We start from the raw sequence: 26,967 nt of genomic DNA on the forward strand, positions 1-26,967 counted from the left end.
GAGCCACACAATTCTCAACCCTCACTGCGCCGCTTGCAGGCTCAGCCACCATCTTCTCGCTAGCGCCCCATTCTCTGCTAGCCTAGCCACGGCCGTTATATTAGTGCCCGATGGCTCACTGGTTACAGCTGACGGCCAACTAGCCACAGCTGATGGCCATTTGATCACAGTTGATGGCCATTTACTACCTGAGCCAGCACCTTTCTATGTGAGGCCGAGAGCCTGGAAACTGCTTTTTGGGGCTCTGTCCCCACAATGGTGGTGGTGGTTTGTGTGTGAGTGTGTAACTAGTGTGTGGAGGTCAGCAATGATGCTAAACGTCCCAGTGCACAGGACAGCCTGCCCCCCACCAAATTAGCGGCCCCAAACAGGAGGCTGAGAAACCCTGCATCTAGCCTCATAGACAGTGTGCTGGAATGAGGGGCACACTGGACATAAATCACTGAATAAATATTTATGTCCAAATAAATAAAATGCTTTGAAGGCAACCCTAGTTGTAATTTGCTTCCGTATTCTTGTGCCACATTTACTTGTTTTATTTAAATGGCAAAAAGGGAAAAGAAAAAAATGAAAAAGAACAAACAAAGCCCCCACTTTTTTCTTACCGCCCTTTGGTTAAATTGTGAACATTTCCAGCTTGCATGCATTTGTCTAATTTGGTGTGGCCGCATATAAACTTTAAATTCCTGTTCAGTTGGGTACACAAGTGTTTCCACAGCAAAACCTCTGGCGTAGCTCTGGGTTGACATGGCCACTCCGCTTAATTTAAATGTAGTTAAGTTCGGATAAGTTTTTTTTCCCCCTAGTAATCGAAAATGGACTTACCTTTCCCCAGTTGAATGCGGATGCACTTGCCTTTGGCGACTGCCCCCCTAAACATGGTTACATTTTGTCACGAGGATTTTGGAAGACAATTTTGTCCGAGAAGAATCGACGCCTAGGTCAGGAAGGCAGATCCACCCAGGAGGAAAACCTGCAATTCGATCTTTTTCCTTGCTGGGATACAGGCGAGTATAAAAGCAACACAAACACAGCCAGAGGGCGCCAAAATACCGCAAATAAAAGTTCCAAAGGTTCAGACCGGTTTTGCGGGAAGGTAAAATCGCTTTTGGCTAAAGAAAGAGCTACCGTTGTAAGCGACGTCATGTTATGTTCTTTTACATTTGCTTCATGCCAACAGATAAGCACCGTGAGCATACCTCCCTACCCAGGTGGTCATGTTGTATCCCGGTATTAGACAAAGTGGCAGCCCCCCAGGACTCCCCGACACACCGCGGTTGGCCCCGGCTTTAACTTGTGCGCTTCTGTGCGGGTTGCCTCGGCTAACCCAGTCTTCCGAGAACTGATGGCCTCCATTGAAAGCACAGACACAAAAGACAAACAAACAACCCGACGGTTCCATTCCTCGGGCTCTTGTCTTCCCTTCTTCCTCTCCCAAGTCCAGAGAGCATCCTTGCAGGGCGTCGCCGCCCGCCCCTCCAGCTGGACCTTAGCGGTGGCGCTCGTTAGAAGCCGCAGCCTTCCCGGCTCAGGCCAGCGCGCCTCGTCCGCCCGGCGCCTCCGGGACGTGCCTGCTGTTTGGAGGCCACCCTCAAGCCCTCGGACATCCGTCCTTAGAGGCTGAGGGGGAGCCCTCAGGTCACCCCCAGCCTCACTGTCGGCGGGCGTATAGGAATCTCAGCCGGAAGTAGCGAGCGAATGGTTTTTGGGTGCTGAGGAGGGTAGCAGGTGGCAGGGGGCGTCATTCATCACTTCTGGGCATCCCCTTAAGTCTGAGCGAGTGCCCGAGTACTTGTTATTCGAGAGAGAGAGAGAAAGACAGAGCGAGAACGAGAGAGAGAGAGAGAGAGAGAGAGAGAGAGAGAGAGAGAGAGAGAGAGAGAGAGAGAGACCCACGAGCAGCGCTGGGGTGGCGGGGGAGGGGAAGAGGGGCGGGGGGCACCAGAATCCAGAGGAGTGCAGGGGAGAGAGGGAGCGAGTGGGAAACCCGCATGGAGGGCAGATGAAGAGAAGCAGGAGGGGCACAGGGATGGAGGGGAGGGGAAGGGGGTCCACAGGGATGGAAAAGGGAGGTGGAGGGATTGGAATGGAGGGGAGGGACATCAGGAGCGCACAGGGATGGAGGAGGGCGGGGCACCGGGATGGAGGGGAAAGAGGGAGGGAGGAGGGCGGGGTAGCAGGAGGAGGGAGGCTGGGCGGGCGGACGCGGCGGGGGAGGGCGCTGGGCAGGAAGGGGAGGGGGAGCGCGAGCGCAGGAAAGCAGAGGCTGCAGCCGCCGCGGCAGTAGCGGCAGCGGCAACGGCGGCGGCGGCAGCGCTCCAAGTCGCTCCTCGCTCCGGGTTCCGCCGTCGAGCCGGAGAAAGAGCCTCCTCCAGCGGCCAGACGCCAGGCCGGACGACACCAGCGACCCGGGCCCCTCGGCGGCACCGCGTTCACCCACGGGCGGCGCAGGCACCCAGAGCCGGTAAGGAGGCGCGGACCAGGGGCGCCCGCAACTCCGGGGGCGTCCGTTACTCCACCGCACCGCGCCCCGCTCCCCAGGCCCGCCCTTCTCTCTCCGAGCTGCAGCCGGGTGGAGGTGGGTGGGTGGAGGTGCAGGGTATGATTAGACGGCGCCGGGCGTGGGGTCCCTCCACCAGGGCTCCGTCGCACTTCTGGGATCTGGGGTGATTGGGAGCCCCCGAAGTGGGTGGCTTCAGCTACTCGCCGGGTGGGGAGGATGGAGGGATGGCGAGTTTGAAGAACCGAGTTGGGGGTGGGTGCGTAGCGGGAGAGAAGGTGCTAGTTGAGGAAATTGCCTAATGCGAAGCCCTTTAAGCACACTGAGTCCCGAAGGGACGGTTTTGTGGGGCTGAAGGGAGCGTATCTGTCATCGGAACCTTCCACTGCGGGGAAGAAAGCGCTTGGTGCGAGGGGCGCAGCAGCCGAAGATGGAGGGTGGGGGTGGGGTGGGGTGGGGTGGGATTAAGGGGAGAGGGAATACGCGGAATCTGGTCTGATCAGAGGAAGGAGGTGGTTTTTGGATTAGCAAATGGGTTTCCTCCACCCGTGGGACTCCTGAATCTTGGCTTGGGGTGGCCAAGGAATGCGAGATTCCCATGACAACGTGCCTCCAGAAGCACCTCTGAGCTGATGGAACACCCAGCCTCGGACGTGGCTGAATTGCCTTCCCACTAACCCACGGGCCACCTCTGAACATTTAAATTTTTGGAGTCTTCGGTTCAGAGAACGTACTGGGCGCCTACACCCGCGGTCCTGGCCGGGAGAGTGTGAGTTTGAAGCTGACAGCGCGCGGCCCCTGACGGCCCAGCCCGGCAGTGAGCGAATGTTTGAGGTTTAGCAGATTTTGCGTAAAGCATTAACGCTGAAACCTGACGCGCGGTTCCAGTCCCTTCCATCCCGAAAAATATAAATTGCAGAATCCCTGGATCCGGTCGTACACACAATGCGCGGCTACAAACCGCATTCTTTTCATGAATATTCATCGAACGCTTGGCTGGGCTCCTTATCCGCTTCCCCAGAGGTATTTCTGCCTTGAAACAAACTCGGTGGACAGCCTTTGCTTGTGTAATTTTCACCCTGCTGAAATTAGCACAGCGCACATGGGTGCATTTTTAGTACCTTGAGCATGGTTGACACACCTCGGTCTCCCGCGAGGCCAGTAGCACAGACGTGGCCGATTAAAATGAAACACTAGCATCGAGATGGTCTTCCTACTATAGGGGTGTGACCAGCACCCCACACCCCGCTCCCTCCCCCCGGGAGTACAGCCAGGGCTAACAGATCCCCAGTACTGCGGACAAAATGAATGAATCGGGACTGTAATTACCTATTCCTTTGTCTTGGCCTCGCGCATGCGCCACAGAGCAGGGTGTGGAGGGCCCAGCAGCCGGGGCTGATCTCTCCATCACCCACCCACCCACTCTGTCTTCCGAGGCCGAGGAACAAAGGCGTTTGCCCTAAATGTTGCGTGAAACCCTTGGGCGCAAATGACAGTCCCCTCTCCCCATCCCATGTGTATGTTTCTTCTTTATTAGGCCATCTCTCATCTTTTGCTTTCTTAGTGATTCAATTGATGAAAAAGAAGATTTGCCGTTATTATGAGGACAAATTGTGAATTAAATATTTTTTAATCGAACACTGTTATTTTCCTTTCTAGTACTGTCCATTGTTCTTATTCCTGTAACATATTGCACTGCAGTGATGGTGACTCTCCTAATTTGCATTAATTAACTGTTTGACAGATTTTTGCTGCTGGTCATTTGATTAAGGGACATTGGTCTCCAAACGGACAGTGGGTATTGCCCCTAGTGTCACTACTTGGGAAAAATTGAGACATCTTGGCGTTTATAGGAACAAGATGGCCTACAAAACCCAGAATAGAGAAAATGGTTACCTTGTCATGATTCTAACTCTCATTTTTCTCTTGATTCCTACCTCATTGTTTCATTAGAAATCCAGGCGAACCCCATGGAGATGGAAAGCCACTCTTGGGGGAGGAAGAAGGCAGTTAGGGTTGCTGGGGTGAATATGGTTAAGTTCATCACCCTTCCTTTTTTTTTTTTTTTTTTGCCATATCTAACAGAAGCCATAATGCATATACCTTTGATAGCTGATTTTCTTTCCAATAATGTATTATCCAGATTATAGGTTTGTAGATTTTTTCTTGGGCTACTTTGTTTTACTGTCCAAACGGAGACATTGCGTGTATAAAATAGGAGCTAAATATTATGTTTTTGCAATGGTACATATGCTTAAAAGAATTTTATGCTGAAGCATTCTTGGTACAGCCTGATAGGACAACACGTGGCAGGAAAATGGAAATCATCTCTTTTGTTCCTTTTAATAAAAACTTGAACTTTGTTTGTCAGGGCCTGTACTTGGTAGGGTAGCTGCCTGGTACCCTCTCTATTCCTTAATGTTGAGTGTTTTATTATGGTTTAGAGGGATATATGTAGTATTTTTTCTTTTTTCTTTTTCTGTAGGTTGTGTTTTTGAGGGAGAGGTGAGCTGGAATATAGACCAAATTCAATAGCAAATATATACCAGTATACCCCAAATTCAATGAATCTTAGGATTTTGAGCATGATAATTTTTAAATGGAATAATAATAAAAAAGATCAGTTAGCTTATTCTTTTAGCTAGGTAACTTTTTGTCAAGACTTAGCAGGTGGAGAAAGGGAGCTAATTGGGCCTTTTGAAAAAAATGCATCAAAGGTGACTATATGGACTGTGGTATTTTTGTCCTTAACTAATGCTTATGCTTTCGTTGTGGCATGTGGAAGAGAACTCTCCCCCAGCCCCTAATCACTCAAATTAAAATGTCCAATGGAAGACCTCAGCTCAAAGGGCTTTAGCTTCCTATCCTTGGAGGCAACTTTAGTCTATCTTCCTGGATTTACCAGAACAAACCATATTATAGTGTAAGACATGATTTGTTATCTCTTTAGTTTTTGTGTTTTTTTTTTAATTTAAATTCACATTAAGAACAATTTAAACCATTTTCATTCCATTAAGCCATGGTCAAGATAAGTGGAGTTTGAAAAACTTAAACATTTGGGGGATATTTGATCTCTATAAAATAGATGTTTTTGTTTTTCATTGCAGTTTTGTAAAAAATTGCAAAACCCAAAACCATTTATATGTACACATATATGTGTATGTATGCAATCATGCTATAAAATAAAATTGTACTCATATAAAAGTAAACTAGTTGGTATAGAATATTTTATAAGTGCTTCTTATTGGTCTTTGGAAAATAATACATTTTCTTTCTAAATATGTTTGTATTATAAAAGGGAGAGAGCCTGGCTAGCCTACTAAGAAGTTTACTTCTGATTTCTACCAGTATACTCCTAAAACAAATGGGTTGCATTGTATATCTTAAATTAAGATGTTCATTTATAGGCTTAAAAACTCACATTAAGCACCACTGAACATTAAAAGCTGTAATAAACAATGCTATCTAAATAAAGGATTTATAAAATTGTTTTGTCTTTTTTTTGTGATATGTGGAAATTTTTGTTTTGGAAAATATCCCCCAAAAGGCCTGTCAACTATTATTTGTTAAAAGCAACTGCTTTTGGTGTCTGGTTCTGTTGAAAGAAGTGCTTTGGTTTGTTTAGGCTTTTGTTTTTCTTACATGTAGTTTTTACCTACTCAGTTTTACACCTTTATCAAAAGATTAACATCTTAATGATTGTCTTCGCTGATAAACTAGAAACCAGGTAACTGCTGAGGAAAACTCCTGTGTATATACACAAGTGGAAGTTCTTGGGGAAATGGTGTGGAAACTTCTTCATTTTATCAAGTTTTCTCAATTTACTGGATCATTTCCATTTCTTCTGTCTCTTAAGGCTTAAGATAACCCAATGCAATGTGAACTTTACTCTTTGGCTTAATTATGGTGGATACATATCAGGAAATGCCTTTGAGTTTGTAAATAGTCAGATTTTTTTAAAAGAGTACACTTGATGTGTTTTGGGGAGATTTTTTTGGAGGTTTCCTAGGGTATAGTGGAAAGAAACTGGATTTGGAAAAACCCTAGGCACTGGCTGGGCGACTTTGGGCAAATTATTTCAAACCTCTCTGGATTTCACTTTCTTCAGTTATAAAACTGGGATAATTATTCCTACTTTCAGGCTATAATAAGGACCACACGTATGTGTAGAAAGTACATAAGTACAATGGCTGGCTGGTAGGGGCTCCAGAACCTCTCAGTCTGCATTTCAATACACAGTGTGATTGACATCACTAACTAAAATCCGCATATTGAACTGTGTTTTTGTTTCATGCTAATAATCAAGATCTGAGAGTTTTGGGTATATTTAGTCAGAAATTGGATATCTCATTCTCAAAGATGCTCAAATATCATAATTCCTAATTTCTGTCCTTATGGATGTATGTATTTGAAATTCTGAGATACTGTATGAGAATTTGCCCCAAAGTGGATTGAGTGAAACCAGGATGGCCACCCTCATTGAATTCCCCATGGCTGCTTATGTAACACAAGAGATGGCATTTACATTCTTTTGAAAAAAATACTGGGGTAATTTTAAAACCACGGAAGTTCCCAGCCTGCCAAAGGAAGGTTTTTGTTAAACGCCATTCCTTCCACAGCTATTAAGACAGACATCTAGGTAAGTGTCACATGAGAAAAATTGTCCAGTGAACCTTAAGAAGAGTAGAAGACAATCATATAGAGCCAAATTCTTACCAGAATAGTTTAATTGCAGTTTTGAGAAGGCGCAAGCCCAAGGAGCCTTGTGATTAAACGGCATTCTGTTTTTCCCTCTGGAAGTCAGAAATTGGATGAAAGGGGATGCCGAGAGTGTCTCAGAATGTGTGTTCCTTTTTCTGAACCCTAAGGATTTAAGTAACTTAAAAAAAAATCAAGCTTTCCACAGGCAATAGAGTTTTGAACAAACACAGGGAAAGCAGAGATTTTTTTTTGACTAGTCAAGGCCATCCGTGTGGGGAGGTTGCCATTGAGCAAGCTTCAAAGTCTAGGAATAAATTCCTGAAAGCTTTAGAGATTGAGAAATGGAAACCATCTGCAAGCACAGCGGGTACAAGGCATAAGGAAACATTTCACGATAATATAGGAAAATGGTGTGCAGTGGGGAGAGCAACGCGTTTGCACAGTGTTTCCCCCTTATCACTTAAATATTTTATGAACTTGTTTTTGAATTGATTTTTTGGTTGTGGTTGTTCATTTTGGATGAGGGAGGAAGGGCTGGGCTTCATGGATTTGTGTTTTGGACTTCTTTGTGAAATGTATATTTCAGCCATTGTTTGTACCTTGTGAGGGAGTGTGGTATTTAGAATGCTGGTTAGGAAGGCTAGGTGTGGTGGAGTTGGACTCTGGAGCCAGATTCACTGGGTCAAGAATCTTGTCTCAGCCATTTTCTAGCTGTGTGAATTTTGGCCAATTACTTAGCTTCTCTGTGCTTCAAACCCCATCTGTAAAATGGAGGTTACAATACAGAGTTATTATATGCATTAAGTAAAATCCTCCAACACTTAGGATAATGCCTCATAAATATTCTTTCCATCTTTACTTAGCACATTCACCGTAAAGTGGTGAGAGGCCCAGTTTTCTTTACTTCATCCTCTAGGTCTGTAGCTGTTCGTATGCTTGTTTCAGAGAGGTCAGATTGCCAGACAGGCCATGGTGGTGCCTTGAAGAGTAGTTCGTAGGATATTGAAGTCTGTGGTTTAGAAAAATCCTCCAGGTATAGCTGGAGGACACCTTGAATGTTGCCAGAACACTTGTCCTGGCAAGTGTATGACACCTTGAATATGTTGCCAGAACACTTGTCCTAGTTTCAAAAGTCTAAAGTGGGTAGGTGAAGAGAAACCCCAGCCTCCTTACAGAATTGCTATTAAAATGAAAAAAAAAGTGAAAGTACTGGAAAATTAAAGACCTTCAGAGAAAGGCTCATTGTATGACCTTGGGGATAGAGGTAATGCATTCAGATTCCTAAAGAACTCGGTTGGCTTTGTTGTGTCCCCATCAAGGTGTAGCATTAGCATTTGAAAGGAGTGTCTCAGCATTAGTAGTACTAAGATTGATATAAACCAACTGAGATATTTCCAATTCCAAGGACGGGCATGGTATATGCCCTTCCCCCTTTCCCAAGTTGCTGTCACCCCCATTCCAGGAAGAAAACTGACGCTTGTATTATGCAGGAATGTAAAGGTGTTGTCATCTGTTGACAAAAATCTTTGAAAGTAATTATCTGCATGGAGACCTTAGTCACTGTGTCCTTAGAAACAAAAAAGAAGTGCTTGAGAATTCCAGATATTTGGGATTGGTACATCCTCCAATCAGTTCCAACGTGTCAGGCCTTTGATTCTGCCCAGGTGATTGGTGTTTGGCCTTCTGGACACCGGGTTTTTGCTATTGAGTGAAGGTAAAGTCATTATCATTTTGGTTAAATCATTTTTTAATAGTTTATTTAAGCATGTTTTGAATCTTATGGATTAGGAGGGAGATTATTTTACTTTGTCAGTTATTCACTGTAGGCAAGAGGTTTTGGATATGGTAGTTGTATCTTTTTAAAAAAATTTCCTCCAGCACTGAGGTGTTTTTTTTTTTTTTTTTAACTGGAGCAGTTAAGGGATGGAACTGGACATTTGTTGACTATTTATTGTATGTTATATGCTCGAATTTTATTCTCTCAAGCAAATTATTAGATGCATTTTACCTGCGAACAGATGAAAAACAGAGCATTAAATGATGGGCGTAAGATTCTAGAGCTACTAGAAAGTGATAGAATTCAAGCCTATGTCTGATGGTCCCTCTTCTCCACAATGCTACGTACACTGGACTTCCCGCTAGCCTTGGCCATTTTACCTTGTGCAGTATGGAGACTGGAGGATAAAAATGGATAACCTTCTAACATATTAACATCTTCAATAGTCATGTAAAGAGACCCATACTAAGTTCTTCAATGAAAAATTATGTATCATAGAAGAGCTGCATGGAATACATATTTAATCAGTAAATACATTCAGTGACATAGATTAGAAGTGCTTCCTGTCATAGTGAACATGGACTAGTACCCTCAAGTCATGCCTTTTCTAGGATGATGATGATGGCCGCTCTTAAAAGGACTGTGGATGAATTTGGTGGATTTGGTTGGCCACCTTCTCTTTTCTCATTATACTTCACAGGTGGAGGAGGTAGTAACTCAGATACCTTACCTGTAATTCTACTTTTCAGATACTAATCAGATACTAGTCAGCGCCCCCTCCAGCTATATAGTTAGGGTTGCCTGATAGAACTAAACCGAGTCCTGAACTTGTTAACCAGTTTTCATTCTGCTTCCAAGCAGGATTCACTTAAAAAAACTCGTGGCTGTTTTAAATACTATCCTAACTACAACCTGAGTCCTTGTAAATACTTGTGTCACCATAACAAAAGGTTCGAAGCTCATGACTAAAACATGTATTTTGGAGCTCAAAAGGATTTTAGGAAAATTCTCGGCTTGCTCAAGGTCCCAGGAGCTGGCTGAGTGGAAACCCAGGTGATTTCCCAATAAAGCTTCCTCCTACGTGTCCCTCCCTTCTGTCTAATTGAGTCAAACTTTTACTCACTGTCTGCTACTTCAAAAAAAAAAAAAAACCTACTAGTTTTTTGAAAATCCAAATCTGATTTTGTGTCCCTCCCTGTTACCCTGTATCCCATCCCATCTTCTGCCTTTCATACGCTTCTGTGTCCCTTGTCTCCAGGTGCTACCTGTTACTGCTTTATGTATGTGCCATTCCTCCCTCTGCTTATCTCTCTGCTTCTTACATTATAGGCACATGATTTCCTCCATAAGCCAAAGAATTTGTGGCATGCATTAAAATAACTCATAAAACTAAATTTTAGTGTCATCTTTGTTTTCCTCCTAAAATGAACAGTGGTGCAAAGTTGGGGGGCTGTGGGTAGAAGTTACACATTTGAAAAGAAAATCAGTTGGTTTTAGACTAATTTGGGGGCTATGGAGTGAGTGGAACAATCAGGCATTGTGCCCTAGAAATGCTCAGGAAACTCCTGGAAAATCCAGCATGCAGTATTGTGGAGAGGTGATGGATGGACTTGAGCTTTTATATGGATTACTAGCGTTATCTATCTGGCTTATTGGTTTGAGAGCTGCATGAAACATGAGGTTCAATCTCTTTTCTTTAGAATTATCATTTATAGTATTTGGGCCAGTGTAGAGGATTCAGAAGAGCTCTAAGTTTCTGAAGTAGTCATTAAAATATGGAACTTAGGTACGAGTTGTTAAAACACTTTGCAAAACTTAATATGCAGATGTTTGAAACTAATTTTAACAATGTTAAGTTTACACTTGTATATGGTGAAACTGTGACAGTCGTAGATGAGACACAAGTTTAATTTCATATTTAAAATGATCTATTTAGACATTTTAATAGTGGAGAATAAGCTTTAATGAATTTACATTTTTTCCCCAGGGAATCTGCAATAAACATGTGACTTCCGTTTCTACAATTCTGTTAATTATTATAGTTTTGCAGGTTCAGAAAAGGATATCTCCCTAAAATAAACCCAAATCAAAACCTCTTTTTTAAGTTTATAAAGAAATAGATCTGAGAGAATATTTTTTCCTGGTTGAACATTCTAGATAAGTTTCCTGGATTGCTTGGCAAAGTGATTTTGAAAAGACTCCTATCATTTACCCGTTGACAGCCCTTCAAAACACCATGACCACCTAAGCTAGTATAATAGCTAAGTTAAATAGCGACAAGATCTAATTAGGGAAATGGTATATCAAAAGGGAAAACAGGGGCATCCCAATTTCGGGTATCCCCTCTCACGAGAGAGCTGTACTTTCGCTTTAGTAAAAATCTTTACTCCTCTTAAAAAAAAAAAAAAAAGAAAAGGGAAAACATCAGCAATCATCTAGTAGCTGTGAGGACATCCCTGTTTCTTCAGGGTGCATAGGAAGGTTCTCAGAATTGTTGAGTCTTTGCAAAGTACTGTCTTAAGCTTCTCTGAGCTTATCTTGGAAACTGGAAGGGCTGTAGGTATATTTGCTGTCTTTGACCTTTACAAATGTTCTCAGCTGTTTCAATAGAGGATAAACAGCTTCTGTATTTGCTTTAGTCATATTTAAGATGATTGGGGAAAAGGAAAATGTAGAGAAATTGGTGATTTACAGGAGATTAGAGGTGACTTTCTCCCTTTCTTTATCCTGCATTTCATCAAGAAGGTAGGGTGAGGTTATGTGACCACTTGGGTATTTACTATATATATTGTATGGTTAAACAAGGGGTTCTGGAATATTCTCTGAAGGACTTATTTTCCTAAGGAAAAAAGAAAGGATCTCAGTTAACAATTGTGGGGACAGGTAGTTCCTGGGTCTTGTGATCACCCAGCCTTGGTGACCACCCTGTTGACAGGTTTCCTGTGGCAAGAGCATTTCCTCAGTTGCCCGGGTGATCTTTTATAGACACCTCAGGCTTTGAATTCCCAGGGCTCACCCAGGTGGACTTTAGAAACCTGATTCTAGAACTTTCAGTGCTTGGTTTCCAGACAAATAGCAATAAGTGTTTGGCCCGATATTCTCCCAAAGGTTGTTAAGACAAGATTGATAATGGTTTCCCAGGTGTATGTTTCTTCACGTGACTCACATCTGAAGGTGATTCTTCTACCTCATGCAGTCCAGTGGTTGACCAATGAAAAGTCTCATTGAAGGTTTCACTGGTGTAAGAGACACAAACATTAATAGCTCACTCCATTCACCTCTTCCCTTTCTGTTCAAACTGGTTTTGTTTCCACCATCCAGAAAGCTTAGCTTTGATTTCAGCTGCGCTAAAGTTTCCTGGGTGAGCGGTTGTCCTAGGAGACCTCAACTGGCCACAATGCAGCGAGAAGTAACTACACAGTGGAATTGTAACACATGATTGCACTAAGGTAAGACTGGTAGTTTCAAGTGCAATGCGCTCTCATGGGTAAGCCCTTCTATTAATATTTCTAAGATAGTAGGTTTAATTTACTACAAACTCTGAGTGCAGAGAATACAACAGAAAAGTGAGTTTAACAAAAAAAGTGAATTTAAATGTCAGCGGTCTTCACATCTCTGCCCCTCACCCATACAACTATCTTCGTTAGTCCTTTCTGCTTAAAAAATACCACTTTGTTGTACTTTAAACTTGAATGCTGTCAACAGTAACACATTTTTTTGGCTGCCTCCTTGCTTCCAGCAACAAGTACTACCACGTTAAGGGGAGAAGAAGTGGTGATCAGAGGGAGCAGCTGGCAAATCAGCACAATTGTGTTCATGCTGCCCCTTTCACTTGCCTTCTTTAGACCAGTAGACCCTACTTGTGGGTCTCTTTCTTGTATCGATCCCATTGGCTATGCAAACTAACTACCACGGGAGCGTCGATTGTCATTTCTGTAGTGAGATAGCCAAACATGTCAGACAAAGGGTATAGCAGTCCAGAATTATGTCATACTGCAAAAAAAAAAAGTTACTGTTATTTCTAAGGGGAGTGAAAAAAACTCACGCCAGTTTTGAGCTGGGTATGATTCCTGTTGGAAGAGGATGTGAACTTGGGGAGACAGATCTAAAAACCAAAACCAAAGCCTAAACTCCTTTGGTATTTAGACAGTTGTTAACATTACCAGCATGCAGCGTAGCAAACCAGCAGGCCCTGACATGTTGGCAATTGTTTGCATAGTTTACTTGGTAGAGGAAATTTCTAAGAGAACGAATGTTTCAGAGCACTAATATGCACTGTGGTTAGTGAGAGGCTTAATTGGCTGGGGATGCATTTCCATTTAAACTGGATTCTGATAACACATGTAACTACCGTCCTACCTGATTAAACAGTCCAAACGAGAGAGAGGGAGAGGCCTTTGTGAGCAACAGCATTTCTTACTAAATATTGAGGTTTAAAAAAAAACAAACACCTTTCTTTCTGATAAGGAGGAAATAACTGTTCTGGAGGGAAGTTCAACATGGTAATTTTGCAGCCATGTTTCTAGATGGAGAGAGCGGAACACCTTTCCTTTCTAGTTCCCAGAATGTACGTATCCCCCCTGTGTGGGCAGGGTTTCTGGTAAGTACGATACAGGAAGCAAAACTACATTGTTCTGGATCATCAGTTCGTTACCTTTTGTTTCTGACCCCAACTGCTCTCTCCTCCTGCTGTTTGCATGGGCAGAAAGGGGACGCAGGTGACTGGGATATGAGAAGAGGAAGGGCCGGGGTAGAGGGGGTGGAGATCAGTCATGGAAGTGGTAGAACACACTGCGCTTTGTTCCTGCTCTATCTGCCATCGCAAAATTCCACAGCCTGGGTGGCTTAGACAACAGAAATTGATTTTCTCATAGCTATGGAAGCTAGATGTCCAAAATCAATGTGTTGATAGATTCGATTTCTTCTGAGGTCTGTCTCCTTGGCTTGCAGATGGCTGCCGTCTTGCTCTGTCCTCTCATCGTCTTGCTTCTGTGTGCTTGCATCCCTGCTACATCTGGTGTGTCCTAACCTCTTTTGTATAAGGACACCCATGCTGTTGGATTAAGGCTCACCCCAATGGCCTCATTTTAACTTAATCATCTCTTTCAAGGCCCTCTTTCCAAATGCAGCCACAAGTTGAGGTCCTGGAGCTTAGGGCTTCAACAAATGAACTTTGGGGTGATACAACTCAGCTGATAACAACTCCTGTTGCAGGCCAAGAAAGGTGGTTTATTTACAGCGAAGAACAATTTGAAGCTCCTGTGCAAAATGCTGCTTCATTTCTCGCCCTCAAGAAGGGAGTGGGGAGACTCAACAATACTTGAGCCCCTGGTGTAATCTAATCCTCAGTGGCCCATGTGGGACAAGGACACATGTCCTCATCTGACACACAAGATACAGAGAAGTTAATTTCCTGAAGGTTCACAGTGCTAGAAAAGGTAGAGCCTAGTGTGGGATTCAAAGCTATGTTTCTGTGGCCCCATTGTCCCGGGGGTAGCACAGTGTGTGCAGATGCCATTCCCTCTGCTGTGCACGTGATGGACACGTACATGAAAGAGGCCTCAGGATCCTTCTCAACCAATCAATACGCATTAACACATGGTGAAACCTATTTTTCATTCTAGGACTATATTGTATATTATCCTGCTTTTCCTCTGCCTGAAAACTTTCCCATTAGGTTATTTATGTACTCAAATATTACAAGAGAGTGAATAAAAGAAAAGAGAAGAATTTACTTAGTGCATCTAGTGTAAAGAGTTAGCTTGTCTTGAGTGAATTAAAATAGAGTTATTCCGAGGTAACCCATTGAAAAATCTCCAATCAAGTGACAATGGTAAAGACCCTTCCTATTCTAGATGGAAGAATTGACCAGAAGTACAGGCCAGTTTAAAAATCCTAGTCTGGTATCCCTGCCTAGTGGTAGGGATTCTCCATACCAAATATTACTGTGGGGCAAGTTGTATTGGGTGGAGACTTGAAGGCATTAAAAGATAGAGGCTTTAACAACGGCAAATGTGGGAAGCATGGCTGGAGTTTTGCTAGGTTTCTATACAATGAGACACTGAGGAGCAGGAAGTAAGAAGTGTCAGGAATCATACGAAGTCTTTGACTACAAAAGTCAAGGCTAATGGATTTTTGGGCCTTTCCAAGCAATAAAACAAATAGTGATACTTAAGGGATTCTCTGAGGGGCATTCTCAGCAAAAGCGGATGTGGGTATGTCTGCATTTAACAGTTTTGAAAGACTCTTTAAAAAAGCAATTTACAACTTTTGAGGGTGCCCTCTCAAGTGATGCAATCCTTGCTTTCTGTTTCAAATTTCAGGTCATGTAACATTGTGTGAACTATGGCCCTAAAAACACTACCTCATTAATCCACAGTCTAATTGAATATAACAATTCCATTTGACCAGATAAACCACTGGCCTTACAACAATTGAAAGTTGCTGCTGTTTAATATCTTTCATAAAAAAAAGAAAAAAAAATTCACTGCTAAATTTTTTGCATGTAACATGTGATGTGAGTTACCGTATAATGTGTTATCTCTAATTTCTGCAGCATCTCTTTTCAAGCCAATGTCCATGGTCCTCTTTTCATGCTCACTTTCTTGGTCAGTAGCACCGTCCATTCATTCCAGAAAGCTGGCCTCTTCCTGGTAACAAAGCTGTATAGACTGTACCTTGTAATTATCTCACACATCCGTCCATTTCCCTTGTTGGGGAGAAAATATTTCCCTCTATCTTTCAAGGTTCTTTTGGCTGGTCTAATAAACAAATTGACATGAGACAGATTAAAATTAAAGTTTAATACCACGTATATCTCATGTATACATGGGAGAGACCCAGGAACACTGAGAAACTTGCCAAAATGGCAGAAGCCATCACCTTAAATACCACCTTCAGCTAAAGACAAAAGATGTTGTGAGTGAAGAGTCATTTATGGGAGGTGACCAAGAAAAGCACAGGTAACGAGGGCAATATTGTTTCTCAGATTTAATATTGTTTCTCAGATTTAAGTCCGTGCCTTCTCAGTCGCCAAGGGTTTCTAGAGATTTAGAGTTATCCTCTCTTCCAGGTACGGAGAGGGTGATCCCTCTATCTTAATTTACTCAAGATAAGCTAATTCTTTACAAAGGGAGATTGCCCTCACAAATGTAAATATCCTTTTACAAAGGATAACTTCTACTTGGTTTTCAGAGCTTCTCCCGGGTCTGATGTTTCTTAAAATTAACCAGCCCCAAATCACCAACGTTCCCAAAGAGGCATATTGTGGGGCAGCAAACTCTGCTTCCCTTCATTCACTGCTCTGAGCCATGAACCTCGTCCAAGCTTCTAGCCCTGTCTTTGGTTATTGCCCTAATACTCTTCTAAATCTGTGCATTCCTGTGTCTTAAGACTTTATAGCATGACTTTCAGTTACACTGAGACTAAAATACCAGAATCCTCTGGTCTGCGAGTTCCTGCACGTGCACCTTCTCTTTTCCTCTTCAGCCTTCTTTCATCCTCACTCTCACCACATGACCCACCTTTCAGTTCTCCCCAGTGCTCCAAACTCTTTTCTACTGTTCCTTCTGTCTGGAATATTCTTTTTCTCACTGTCCAAAATATTCCTCAGCTTACATGCCACTTTCTCAGACACGCCTTTCCTGACTGTCCCCACACTTCTTGTAGCGCTTGCCATTGTCGTCCCTGCATATATCAAAAATTGATGTGATTATTTAATGTCTCTTGATGAAACGACACAGGAGGCAGGGATGTATCGGGTTTGTTGACCCATAACAGTTCTGATACATACTAAGCTCTCCACATTTGTTCAGTGTCAAAGGTTGCCTACTGTACATTATAGTCATGGAGGGCACGTGTCTTGAAAGTCACCTTTGGCAGCTGAGGTGACTTCCATTTATGGACAGTAAATTTCACCTTATCAGTGGTGCTAACGATGAAGATGAATTTCTGATGAACTCCAATTAGTGTAATTATTCTGTTTCCAGGCAGTAACCTTGGTAGTAATTGTTCTAAATCCCCGAGACATTACGAGTAATTAGTACTAACGGCTGGTGCATCTAAGTAAGCTTCCTTCCAAGGCATTCTCAAAGGAAGAATAAAATTGTATATTGTTTTAGGGGAACAAATAGTATGACACTATGGAATCTTTGGAAGTAAACCACAGGGACTGGAAGCTGGGCTGACTGTCCTTGCATTCTTCGTCCCTTCTCCCAAACCATTGAATATGACAGTCTGCTCCAGATTGGTCATTACTCAGCAGCATTTTGTAAGCCTTTGTGAAGTTGCATGCATGGACCCCCAGCTGAGCTTGTGACTTTAAATCTTTATTTACACATTGGTTTATTGTAAACCTAACAAAGTAAATAGGATCCAGCCCTGGTTTTGTGCTGGGACCACTTAACTCTAAATTGTGAGTTCCTCCAGTCCTTCATGCATGTCTGGATGTCCGTTTCTCCCACAGAACCTGTGGTTCAGTAGTGGGCTGAGGGCACAGAAGGGCATGTTTCATGGCCCTTGACTCTGTGCTGTACAAATAAGTCACATGTCAGAATGTTGTCCTTTGCTTTATTTTCACATCCAGGAACCAGTTTGTAATGAATCTTTCGCAAACATCCCAGTGTTTTCTTTGGGAGGGTGTGGGGGAAAAGGAGGGTAGCAGGGGGGAGGAACACAATTAAGACAACATTTGTGATTTACTCCCTGCCCTCCATGTTTTCAAGTACTCCCTGATGGTCTGCATTCAATTTTCATGGTTTCACTCCTGGATGTCATTGGCCTTAGTTTGAACTAAGATTATCAGAGATAAATATTTTTGAGTTAATGGAGACTTGAAGACATTAGAAGATAGTTAACCCTGAGATCTCTCACAGAACCCTGATTTGTCTAGTTTTCTAAAGCCAATTCTTATCGATGAAATTCTTATTATAAAACAAGTAGTTGTTTTTACAATGATATGAAATTGATTTCCAAAGTAACCTGTAGTTAAGAAATAGTAACACAGGGTTCCAGTAAGCAAGTCTAATCTGATGATACAACTTATTCTAAAACATTTCTGGATATATTTTAGTAGGCCTTTTCACATGTTAAAAGTGTAGTTATAGTTGTGATTGCAGGGTCTTAACTGTCTACCTCTGTGAGCTGAGTGGGGGCATAAGACATTCTCATACATCTACATAATTTTTACCATAAACACTTGCTACTTTTATTGTTGAATCAGTACTGTCTCTCAAAATGGTCTCATTTGAAATGAATTCAGTTTATGAATTAGCCAGTGGCATTGCTGTAGCCTTGACCCCTTTAGCTCCCTGCCATTTCTTTGCTGCCTCTCCCCGCAACATACAGAATAGCACTTCCATATGGATCTAAAGGAGCCAGCCATCAGGACAAGAAAAAGCACAGCGAGGGCCATCAACTCCGTAAGGTCATGTCAGTTTAATTTAATTTGAGTGGCAGAATAGAAAGGGCAGTAATAGATCTTTGTAATTAATTTTTTTTTTATCTTATGTATTATTTGGCATCCCTAACTCGCCATTTCAAACTTCCTGTTTTGTTTTGAAGGCTCGGCCCAGGTTATAGATGGTGTACTTGGGATGCATAATTAGCTGGAATGACATGGTTGGTATCAATGGTTGAGCAGTACTTTGTGACACAAATGAGTAACTGGATGACTGATACACATTTTGATGTGTATTTCCAAACCCTCTGATGTGACTTGCTAGGATGAAAGTATCATTATGGCTTCAAAATTGGGGAATGTAAACAAAAGTTGCTGTGGCTGCATGGCACGAGTTGTGTAGATGTTTAGATTCTGACATCTCAACTCCAGGAGACAATCTACATGGGCCTCAGTCTTTGGGAATTGTGGGGACATATTTCACCTCTCTTCAATTGTGTGAAGGTTATTCTATTTCTGCTCTATAAATTTGTTATTGGGTTGGACACACATGATGTACACTTATTCATTTGAAGTCATAAGTAAAAAAAGTTCATATAGTTATAAAAGGTACAAATATTGCTTTTGTGATGAATTCATTCTTTATTTAAAGATTAGTGGCTTTTGTAAGCGTATTTTTAAGACTACGCTTTTTAAAAACAGTTCAAATGAGCAAACACTGTAGGGTTTTTCTACTCTGTTACATGCATTGTGGGGAAAGACAAACCACATTAAAATATTGCACAATTAAAGTTTGTTTATTGGATGAGCTGGAGATGCGAAGACTTGTTTCCTTCCTTTTAAGGAGCTTACAGTCAGTGAAGGCAAACAAGAACACCAGTAATTCAATGAGACAAGTGTTAGTCTGTAAAGAACAGGGATAGAGATATTAACTAGTGGAGAGTCATTAAATTAACGACTTGGATCAATCGTTACCTCTGTCCTTTCCCTACTCTGCTGTCAGAGCCACCTCTTGCACTTAACTAAGCCATGTGAGATATTCCAAGTTCAACAGGCCATTATTTAAAGAATTTTATGTGAATATCACTTTTGAGAATATGAAAGTCAGGATTGATTTCATTTAATGTCTTAATCACTAGATAGAAAAGATATTTGCATATCTTAAATTTCCATGAAAAACAAAGTACTTTGGGATTATAAATGGAAGGAAAAGCCTTCCAAGAATACTTAGTTCTTAAAACACAGTAAGAATATCCTTTGATCACGAGCAGCACTTCCTTACAGTAACTGAAGAACCATGTGGGGAACTGTCCCCGCAGTTACTCCCTCCTGCCAGCCTCACTGCCATCGGACAGGCTAGTCAGCTTGAGAAACAAGAAGAATTGCTGTTTTCCTGACTTCAAGATTCCAAGAAAAGCACAGAGTGGTTTGCAGGATTCTTTAAATCTTTCTTCTAGGAAGTTACTTCTTGAATCCAATGAATGAGTGGTGGTGCTTTTTGTTCCAGAGAGATCTCTGGGAACACAGGTTCAGGGTGTCCGGAAATGACTCTGAAATTGCCTGTGACATATGACGAAAAAGGGTGTCTTATACAAACAAAACACTTTATTTTGATAAAAGCTACTTTGGAAGATGTTAATTCCAGAGTTTCTTTGGGGTAAGTATGCAGTGCTCAAGTTGACAGATCATTTTGCTGTTAATGTTGTGTCATAGGAATTATATTTCCCTACGTATCTAGTTCTTTTTTGCCCTGAAGTGATGGTTTCTCTTGACTCCTGAATTGCAAATCTCTTACAGAGGTAGCTGCGATGCTCGGACATGACTTTTTTTTTTTTAATTGAAGTCTCTCAACACACTTGGCAAGGTTGTTAACCAATCTCTTATCATTCCTCTAGCCTTCACCTCTAGTCTGATTTGTATGACCTGTCTTCTGTTATGACTGATTGACAACTGATTACTTCTCAACCCCACAGGGAAATGCCTTGGACATAGGAGTCCTCTCTGCTTAACTGTCGTTTCTCCTAGAACTTCAGGCAGTAGGGAGCCCACAGTAATTGCTCGATGTGAATCAATCAACACACCTTCGAGATTATTCTATCTTGGAGGAGAAAAGCAAAAATGATTTATTCTTACATGTCTTTAAACCAATGTATACATTTGTAGGGATCTTGGACAAACCATTCAGATAGTTTCCTGGTTGATAAATGGGAATTAGAGTGTTGGCTCTCTGTCAATGTTCTCTCCTAAAGAGTTAAATGGCTACTGAATACATCCTGAGAGCATGTGCTCAGAGTTTAGTTTTCATTTATTGTTTTATAAAAACAGAAATGTCTTAATAATAGGAATTAGAGATTTTTATTAAGTCCTCCTAGACCCTAATATCTAAGAGTTGAGTAGTTCAAGTCTGGTGAGTAATGAATACTTTTAATTGCATCTATGTCTTAAGAAAAAATTCTCATTAGGTAGTCTTGATGTAAATGAATCACAATTCTGTGTATCAAAACACTGCTTGTGCTACTGTGTAATTTCCCTGAAATTTTCACAAGCTGGAATTTTTCTGTATGTCTTGAAGGCTTGTTGATGGAATCTTCCAGCCCAGGCTGTGGTGGTAAACAGCCAAGAATTCTTCATAGAGGTGTTGTAAGGAAGCCTGCTATCAGGAAGGCTGTCTGATAGGGGCACAAAGAACCCTCCTTGCTCATCGGGAATGTTCTTCTGCTTTAGAACACAGAGTAAGTTCTATTCTTAATATGAGTAACGTTCATAATTTTCCTTTTGAAGAAGGAAAGCTGTCTCAGTCAGCTGTTGAGCTCGCAGGCATTCCAGGTGTGGTGGCCCTCTGGAAATGAGGGGTGTAAATGAGGATTCTGCATCGTGGCCCTTCCTAGGTGTGCTCTGATGTTGCTTTCTAAAGCCAGAGTACTTAGGGTGTCATCAAACTAGTACGAAGCATAATGTGTGTGTTGAGTCTGCTTAATCATATAAATCCTTATTTGGGGGATTATTGTCTTTTCCCAGCTCTCTGTCACATTCTCTTGGATGGATCTAAGCAGTTTGACACGACACCTTTTTGGTTTGTGACTTGAAATTTTTGTGTGAAGTACACTTTTTCTGTTGTCTAGGTGCCTTTCTATTTCTTCTCTATTTAAGTTACTCTTTTTTTGTCAGAACAGCACCGGACTTTCCCCCTCCTTAAAGTCAAACCAGATTCGTTTGGTTCTCCTCATCACCTCAGCCTTCTTAGACGGGAAAAGTGGTCACAATTTTCAACCAACTCAGTTCACAAATAGCTGCCTAGCTGAGTTTTTATTGAAACCAAAATAAAACTTCAAAGAAACTGAAGAAGCTTGAGCCTCCCTTTTCTCCCTTTCAACTAACACCTACCGATGTTTATCTTGGAAATAATTTGATGTTTATTTGCTGAAGCATGTAGTTAAGTGTTAATGGAGACTAATGTCAAGCTTTTGAACCGTGTGCAGAAGGCTTTAATATTCTGTGTTGAGCATTTGACGCTCTGTGGTCATGGGTTTCTATGGAATCCGTGAAAGCGAGGGGTAAAAATGCTTACCTGGCCCCCACATAGTCTCAACTGAATGTGCTGAAATGCAGTCACAGCCGTTTCATTTCACATCTGAACTTGACCCACCTTTTCTTCATATCCTGCCGTCTCTTTTCCTGCATTACACCATGTCCAGTTTGTCATCTGGTTTTCCAGCACCATGAACTGTTCACAATTTCTGATAAATATCTCAAGTGTGGCATAAATGATGTACCTATTTAAACATGACTCATTATGGATTGTGTTTAAATATTGATATGACGGTGACTTTTCAAATATTTGGAAATTTCTTCTTGAGGGTAAACTATTGATCACCTGCTTTCTATTCGAATTTGGTTATCTTCAGTAAACTGAAGTACCTTTCCACTCAAATGAGGACTGCCTGGTTATCGGATAAATGCCTAGACAAGGAGGATTTACTGCTTGCTCCTTTTAGCCGGGTAAGAAGCCAATTTAGTTGGCTCCAGCCAATAAAATGTATAAATGATTTGGGGGTGGGTGGGTAAAGTTACCCAGCTCCTTATCCTTACTTGAATAATCCATCAGACCTGACTAAACATTACACACTGCCGTTAGCTCCTTTTGAAAGGAAGTACGGCGTGTATGAAAAGTCCCCGCACTCTGTTTATTCTCGGTAAACCATTTTTGAAGTCACCAAACTCAGGGTCCAAATAAAATAGGTCAATGATAGCTAGTATAGTCATGCCCCCTTATTTGCAAGGGAATTTTTTCCAAGACCCCCGTGGATGCTTGAAAACCTCAGAGAGTACCAAACCCTATATATATATATACTACGTGTTAGCCTATACATTCATACCTTTTCACTTAAAGGAAGCATTTTATGACTTCTTTGGCTACTTGAATTGCTGGCATCACTCCCCTTGTGCTTTGGGGCCATTATTAAGTAAAATAAGGCTTACTCGAATAACAAGCTCTGTGATACTGTGATAGTTGTTCTGATAACCTAGCTGGCTACTAAGTGGCAGGAGAGAGTCACCGCCCGAATGCGACTGAGCTAGACAGTGAGAGATTTCATTACGTTACCCAGAATGGCACACAATTTAAAACTTACGAATTATTTATTTCTGGAATTTTCCATTTAATATTTTCGGACCATGGGTAACTGAAACTGTAGATAAGTGGGAACTAATGTACATGTAATAGAAGGCTGTATATTTGGGGAGAACTCTTGACCCCACACTCACCCTGGGATCTGGGCCTCCGTGTCCCGAAGGATTTATTGAGATAGTCCAGGCTTCTCAGTATTGCAGCTTCAGTTATATTCCTCCCAGGGCCTTGCAAAGTAAACTTGATCCTAGTTCATACACAGATAGGAATTCAGAAATGGGTGGCACATTGGCATCTGACAGTGTCCTCTTATGGTTGAAAACACAAGCTTCAGTTGGTAAAGCAAAGCTCTGCTAGTCTGGATGCCTCCCCCTTTCCCTACCCCCTCCTCTCCCAATCTGTGAATTTGTACTTACTCAGACTCCTCTTTACCGGTAACTGCCTTGGTGGAAATGTCACCTCAGTCGTTTGGTGGTGTTTGCTTTTTCTTTTTCAGTCTGTAGTTCTGTAGTTGGAACTGTTGAAAGAGATGTATTTTCAAAGACTACTAAATAAAAAGCCTGGATTGTTGTGATTTTGATTCTAGGTTATTGGTAAGTTACAGGGAAGGCAAAGCTCTGCAAAGGTTTGTTTTTTAAATGACATTTCCCAATGTTTTGTAATCTCTTTTAATTATAAATTGCAAAGAAAAGAAGCCCATCCCCAAAACCTTTTAGTTTAGTGAACACAGGCTTATTACCAGGCGCAAAGCAGGCAGTGTTCCTAAGCTTCACAAAGATGAACATTCTAAGATACCATAACCTGGTGAGGTAGGTCCTGCTATTATCCCATTGTACGAAAGGGGTAGCTTTGGCACAGAAAAACAAGTAACGGCTTCCGAAACCAGTGTGACTCAGTCCTTTCTGGTCCACATTCCACACTCTCAACTTGCCAGAAGCGTTCCCAGTAAATAAAAAAAGCTTAATTTATTGCTTCCAATTTGGGTAACTTTTCTTTGACTTCTTAAAAAAAGTGCCATACATTAGCTGCATTTATTGGAAATGAACGAGATTCTGACGCTTTCACAGGACCTGTTCCAGACGTGGAGCAGAGCCTGTGTGCACAGAGGACCCTCTTCCTGTGTGTCCCTGTGGGCCTCTAGGGCCCCAGATACCACCTTCTCCAGACTGCTGGGTGGGTGTCAGGCCTCTGGGTCAGTTCACCAAAACAAAACAAAGGCTGTGGACCCACTGACCCACCCAGAACTGATGGCTTTGGGGACAAAGCTGCAAAACTAGGACACAGAGACAGCGTGCAAACTTGGGGTTTTCTGAGATTCAAGCTTAAGCTTTTTTTTAAAAAATTAACTCAGGGGACTCTTGACTGAACAATTGAACCATACTGTGGTTTCCCCACAGAATTGGAGGTGTACTGCCTTTTAAGGATAAGTGGTTACCGCAAAGAAAACACCTCCCTCATTCACTCACACTCTATGCTTTCCTGAGTGACAGAGAAAGGCCAAGATAGATTTGATAGATTTGTATATAAATGCCATACAGTTGGCATTTAGATTTAACATTTATAAAATATCTAACCAAACAGTGTTACTGAAATAGCAGTAAGCCCTTGTCCCGTGCCTTATTTATGTCTGCGTTGGCTTGGGTCAGTTTCTCCACCATTCTTAGCTTCAGTTACTTTGGTGTCTAACTTGACATGAGTGATGTCTGCCTTCTGTCATGGTCATGATTAGCCAGGCACAGACTAACCCCTCAAGAAGAGGTGGGTAGTTACTGTCCTTCCCTTTCCAGCTCTAATGTAGATCTTTGTCTCCTTACAACATTTATGACAAATGATAATTATTTGATTTGTGAATTTGTCTTATTTGTTCATAGACTGTGTTTTATCGTATGATCTTATTGTTGGTGAACATATCTTCTTTGTGTGTGACTCTGTCTCTCTTGCTAGCCTGGAATGTAAGCTCCATCCCTGGGTCTGTGTCATGCATGGCTGGATTTCCAGCACCCTGCACCTTGTACGTCCTCAATGAATATTAAACAAAACACTAGAGCTCTTGCCAAAATGGTCATCAGGCACAATTTCTTCAATGCAGTGCATGCTAGGTACTATGTGAAATCAGGTAAAGCTAATTCTTTGTAATGTATCCTTAAACTATAAACTATAAAACTGGGTAGAAGATTTTTAATTGACATTTTAGGTTCTCAAGTATTGGAAGATAACTTTCTATCTGGTGAGAATCTATATTATTTCTGATATATACCTTCTTGATAAGAATAGATACATTTTCTTTTTTGCCTTCCCAAGATCTGGAGGACAGAATAACTAGGTGAAAAATTGGTCCAACATCATATTCTTTTTTCAAATAAGTAATTTAATTCATTTCAGTATAATTGTATTTATGCTTATGAGTGATCTGCTTTAACTTCAGACTGGGTTTTGTGACTTTATATAGTGTCATTTTTTGTTTTTTTGCTTTGAGTGTACAGGTAAAAATTGTATTGAACCTCAAATGTGCACAAAACATAAGAGTGTTGTCTGGTATCAGGAAAACACATTCTGGCTTATGAGTACATTATCTGTGAGGCTCTGGGGCTCTGCACTCTAGTTAGTAATTCCTGCCACGTTGGGGTCTGACACTGGTCCTGGGAGTTGTCTCTTCCAACTCACCCTTTAGGGATGAGAGATTCATGACAGAGAGTCTATGAGTTACGCCCAGGCACACTGCTACTGTACATACTGTCAGATCCTAAAGTTTTATTTTTACCTACATGGGGCTTGATAGATGTATGGGCATTGAATATATGTTTGTGTTTATGTGCATTGAAGATGCTATAATCATGATTTTTAAAAAAGATAATTATCAATGTTGGGATAAGACATTTTTTTTCCTGTAGTGGCTATCAAATACATTATATTAAATTTTTAAATTTAACACTTAAAACGTATGAACATTATTTTCAAATTAATATTTGATTTCTTTAAAATTATTATTTGCTCTCATTTTTGAAGATTAAGTTTATTTTATCTTTATTGATACTATTTTGTTTCTGGAGCTGCACATTTCATTAACACTCTTTGGTTAGACATTTTATAAATGTTAAATCATGCCAAATATATGGTATTTGTATATAAATCTATGGTAATCAATACCACTTTGCCTCAATTATTAATTCATTGCTTTTGTAAACATTCTCACCCCAGCAGTTGACTCTGTGAGATTCTGAATACATTTCATAGGCCTTTAAAAATTACCAGCTCGCAAAGAAAAATTATATAATTTTTTTCCCTCTAGGCAGAGAATTTTCTTGGTCTTTACTGTTTTCTCACTTTTAAAAAATACAGAGAAAGCTTGCTGGGGTGGGAGAAGACAAAAATAGAGAAAGGGATAAGGGAGAGAAGAAGAGAAAAAGGAGAGATAGAAGAAGAGCTTGAAATCAGAGTGAATGAAAGTATTGCTCAGATAACTCAGGTATTAAATGAAAATACCAGGATTTAGAACCATGTGTGATGTTTGAGCTTCTGTGTTCACTTTCATGGAGTCAAAATGTAAGACTGGGGCACAGTAGTAAATTACTGAGAAGTTGAATAATATCAATGAAATGTATGGACAGAGGAAAAATGTCGAGAGGACTCTAGAAAAGAATTTCTAGAATTTTTCTAGAATTTTCTAGAAGCATTGGAGATGGCTTCATGGTAGAGCACCAACATCCTCAAAGGTGTTTAGAGAAGGTCTTTCCACCGTAAGTAATAGCCACAACTTGCCCCATCTTTGAGGATGGGCCTAGCCTCTTCAAAGGACAGTCTCGATTGTCTTGGTAAGAGCAGAACAGTCCCTGTAAAAGACCTTTGGAAAGGTAGAGATTCTATATCATAGGAGTCATGACATCCTGAAAACTAGGTTGAAAACTGAGCCTCCGTGGTGGCAGTAGGAGGCCGGTGGGACTGGTGTTTCATTGGAGCATGAATAC

The 26,967-nt window shown here is 41.6% G+C and overlaps 1 protein-coding gene across 1 annotated transcript in view; it reads left to right on the forward strand.

Moving 5' to 3' along the window:
* The first annotated feature begins 2,229 nt into the window (after nt 1-2,229).
* BASP1 (brain abundant membrane attached signal protein 1) overlaps nt 2,230-26,967 on the forward strand; it is a 47,447-nt gene continuing 22,709 nt past the window's right edge. Inside the window, exon 1 of the mRNA XM_033111232.1 lies at nt 2,230-2,464. The gene's annotated coding sequence lies outside the window, so the exon portion shown is untranslated. The remainder of the gene's footprint in view (nt 2,465-26,967) is intronic.

This window comes from Rhinolophus ferrumequinum, chromosome 7 (genome assembly GCF_004115265.2).
Source record: "Rhinolophus ferrumequinum isolate MPI-CBG mRhiFer1 chromosome 7, mRhiFer1_v1.p, whole genome shotgun sequence".
Taxonomy (NCBI): domain Eukaryota; kingdom Metazoa; phylum Chordata; class Mammalia; order Chiroptera; family Rhinolophidae; genus Rhinolophus; species Rhinolophus ferrumequinum.